The sequence below is a fragment of the Nannospalax galili genome, unplaced genomic scaffold (assembly GCF_000622305.1).
Source record: "Nannospalax galili isolate Female #2095 unplaced genomic scaffold, S.galili_v1.0 scaffold332, whole genome shotgun sequence".
NCBI lineage: Eukaryota > Metazoa > Chordata > Mammalia > Rodentia > Spalacidae > Nannospalax > Nannospalax galili.
In genome coordinates, this window is record NW_008333794.1 from 2161159 (window position 1) to 2165264 (window position 4106).

Below are 4106 nucleotides of genomic sequence, written 5' to 3' on the forward strand. Positions count from 1 at the left end.
TCATGTGAGGTGGAAATGTGTTTCCTTAAGAGTAAACTAGCTTTGGTCTTCTTGGTCTCAGACCAAGACACTAGGCCAACCTGGGTGTGCAGGGAACCCTAGGAGAGGGGAGGGATGGGGAACTACCTACCCACGGTTCTACCTACCTGCACAGGCACTCCCTACCCTCCCTACAATTTCTGTTGCCTCTGTCTCCTCACTGGTCTCTATGATCAAGGGTCACCTCCCCTGGTTTTTCTGTTGTCTCCAGCAAGTGCCTATCACTGACCTAACACATATCAAGTGTTGCCTGTATAGTGTTTGCTGAACACAGAGAGGCCTTTTGCTGCTGTAGCTCCAAAGCCTCTGACTCAGGTCCCCTCCTAGTCTTCTTAAGGATATAGTCCCCCATCCCCTGCCCCTGTGCTGGTCTCTGCTTCCCAGGCAGAAAAGGCACCTTGCTATTTGATGCCCAGACTCTGTCCAAGAGAAGAACAAAAGCTAGTCAGGGTAACAGAAGCCAAGGGGCCCAGTTACATGGGAGGGAAGAGAGGCTGCCTGTGCCATGGCTACCTGTCCTCAGCCTGCCAAGGGCCACATCCTCTCACTGTTGATTGTGGGGCTAGGGAGATAGCTCAGTTGGTAGAGTGTTCACCTATCAAGCAGGAGGTCCTGGGCTCGATCCCTAGCATTGTATAAATTGGGCATAGTGGTGCATAGGCCTGTGATCTCAGCACTTGGGAAGTGGAAGCAAGAGGATCAGGAGCTCAAGATGATCCTTGGCTGCATATTGAGTTTGAGTCCAGATTGGCATACACAAGACCCTACCTAAAAAGAAAAAAAAAAAAGTGGTCAGTTTAGAACAACAGAAAATAGAGTTGTTTACAAACAACCATAATCCTTTCTCCCATGGAAGAACTGATAGTGTGTTGTGTGAACCCTGGCCCCTCTCTGAGTCTTTATGTGCCTAGGTAAGGTTTTTAATTCTAGAAAAAGGGCTCACACTCATTTCCATAATACACACCAAGCACCTCATGCTCTCAGTGGTATGGTGCTGTCTATTGGTCTGAAAATCCCCCATTCTTGGGCATACAGGCTGTACCTGGCACTTTACCAATTGTTTCACCCAGCTAGTCTGGTTCAGCCCTGACTCCAGTATCCTCATTCCCTTTCTAGAAACCTTCTGATCCCAGAGCAGGAGAACCCCAGGCCCTGGGCCCCCAGGGCTTCCCCTTGAGGGCTTCACCAGACCTGACCCTGGACACCATTTCTCTTGTTGGACTATATGAAGAAATGCACTGGGTGTGACCCTTGTCTTGACACTACCTGAGACACAGTGACTGTACTAGAACACTGGCCCCCTCGGTGGTGACGTACAGGCAAGGAGGATCCAGCAGGATATTTGTCAGAGGGGCCCATGCCAACAAAGGGCAGACAGTGGAGGCAGAAGAACAGCCGCGTCAGGCAGTCTCCATGGGCCTTACTCGGCCCCTGAGTGGAGAACCCTTTTAGGTCACCCCAGGCTGGGCACAAGAGCTTGCTGAGTGCCCTACCTCTATCAGATCAGGACCCAGTCCTCAGTCCCTTTGGAGGGAGGACTTGGTTCAGGCTGAAGGCAGCACCAGTGACAGGTACTGGGGCAGCTGAGTGGGGTCTCTGATCCTCCCACTGGCTGGATGTCCTCACTATACAGATGAGGAGAGAGGATACTGGCTCAGGAGCTGCATATGGCCAATGGCAGAGATGGGCTGGTCTGGCAGGCCTTGACACCGTAGATGGAACAGATGTCTGGATCTATGTCCTGGATATGTACCTGTACAAACAGTTAACCTTTCCTTCCCCCCGCCTTCCACATTTGCAGCACCAGTTTGCAGAACCACTGGGCATGAAGTATGCCAACTCTGGAATCTGTTAAGGCGAGAGTGGGTTTGGGTTTCTTTGGTCCATTCTGCAAACTTGGCTGTGAGTACTGTGAAGTGTGAGGTTACTGAGAGCTGTCCTTCTATTATCCCGAATGTCCCTTTGCTGCTTTCAAGACTCATCTTTTGTCTCATGTTACAGCCTTCCCAGCTATACAGGAGTCTGCAAACATATCTTTTTCAATCCTTTTCAGTCACCTTGTATCCTTAGAACTAAGGTGATATCTCCTGTAAACAGCACAAAGGGGGTTGTTTGCTGTTTTTGGTTTTGGTGTGTGTGTGTGTGTGTGTGTGTGTGTGTGTGTGTGTGTGTGTGTGTGATATGTATGTCCATTTTTTTGAGTCTGCATGCTTTGTTTTCAGTCTGAGGCAATGAACCCAGAGCTTTGCTGCTAGGCAAGTGCTCTACCACTGAGCTACATTCCTAGCCCTTTTGAATATTTTGTTTTTAAAACAAGGTCTTGCTAAATTGCACAGGTTGGTCTCAAATTTGGGATCCTCCTGCCTCAACCTCCTGAGTGGCTGGGATTATAAGCTTGCACTATTATGCCCAGTGAGACTGTGAATTTATTTTTATTTTCTGTGTATGAATGTTTTTCCTGCATGTATATAAGTGTACATGTATGCAATGCCTACGGAGGAACTGAATTACAGATGGGTGTTACCTGCACCAACAATGCTGGGAACCAAACCTGGGTCCTCTCTAAGAGCAGCCAGTGCTCTTAACCCTGAGCCATCTCTCCCGGCCCAGGCTATGCATTTTAAAAGACCAAGTTTGATAAATTGCACTCAATGTGCCCCTGGGAGGTAACAGTGACACAGCTCCTTCCAGAGGACACGCTGCCCACCCTGCTTCTTCCTGCATGTTCCTGACCTCTCTCCCAGCCACCTGCACTAACTCTGGCGTGCTCAACTGCATAGGTACCTAGGGTGACAGTGGAAGGACAATATGGAGCAGGGCTGGTCTATCCTACCTTACAAGCACTCCAGGGCCCCTTGTCTGGTGACATGGCTCAAACCTGACCTGTTGTCATGGATCTCGCCAAGTCAGTAATGATGTGCATAGAGGAATGGGCTGTAGCCATATAGCCTCTATGCCCAATGATGGATTTGTGCCAGGTTACTACCTGGGGAGCCAGGAAGGGGTGATGGTGTTCCAGGAGCAGGGTAGAGGCTAAGTCAAAAATGTCCCTGACACAGCCTCCAATAGCAGGTGGGATGTTAAACTGAGGGCAGGGGCTGTGGGCCAGGCTGCTCTGAGCCAAAGGGCAAGTTACACTCTCTATGCCATAGTGCCCTCATCTATGAGGATAATTATAGAAGTAATTACTCCCATATGGTTGTGTGAGACTTTAAGCAAGCACACATTGATTTGGTCCCTGTTAAAAATATGTTAAGTGCTAAGTTTGGTTGTTTGGATTATTCTTTGCCAGTTGACCACTATCCACCAAAACAAAGTTAAACCATACATGTCCACACCTGCACTGACACCCATCAATCATGCCTATCCAAGTACAGGCATGCACACCCCTACTGAGTTGTGAGCGATGGCTGTGCCCAGCTCCTCAGGTTCCTTATTCCCAGCAGGGGAAGCAGTAGCTCCTTGACTGCCTGGGCCTCTGGCTCCCTACTGTTCCAGCTGTAGGAGGCCTGATGAAGGGGACTGCTCCCTTCTCCCCAACCTGCAGCCTCTCTCTGTAACTGCGCTTCTAACTTCCTGAGCAGGGCCCCTATGGTGCCAGTTTCCACAATGGTCCTGCCTCCCTGTTTCTCTCCAGCCCTGCGGGCTGGGAGCATCCTGCTGCTGCTCAGGAGTTTATCACAGCACCCAGCTGAGGTTCAGCTCCTAGTCTCCTTTGTGATCAACTCCCCACCTTGTTCCCTCAACCTCAATAATCGTGGTGCTTTCTGTTTTCTTGATTGGATTCAGAGTGACACATCTCATTGATCCCTAGCAGCTGGCAGGAGGGGGATCATCAGTGCCAGCAGGGTATGCTTGGGGTGCCTGATATACCCCTCCCCAGGCAATGTTCTCTGTACCTCCACCCTCCTCTGTCTCTGTCTTTCTCTCCCTCTCACACCTTCTCAAACTCCAGCACTGATAGAGATGGCTCTGGACATTCTCTATCTCTGTTTCTCTGTCTCTGTCTCTGTCTGTCTCTCTCTCTGTCTGTCTCTCTGTCTCTCTCTCTCTCTGTCTCTCTCTCT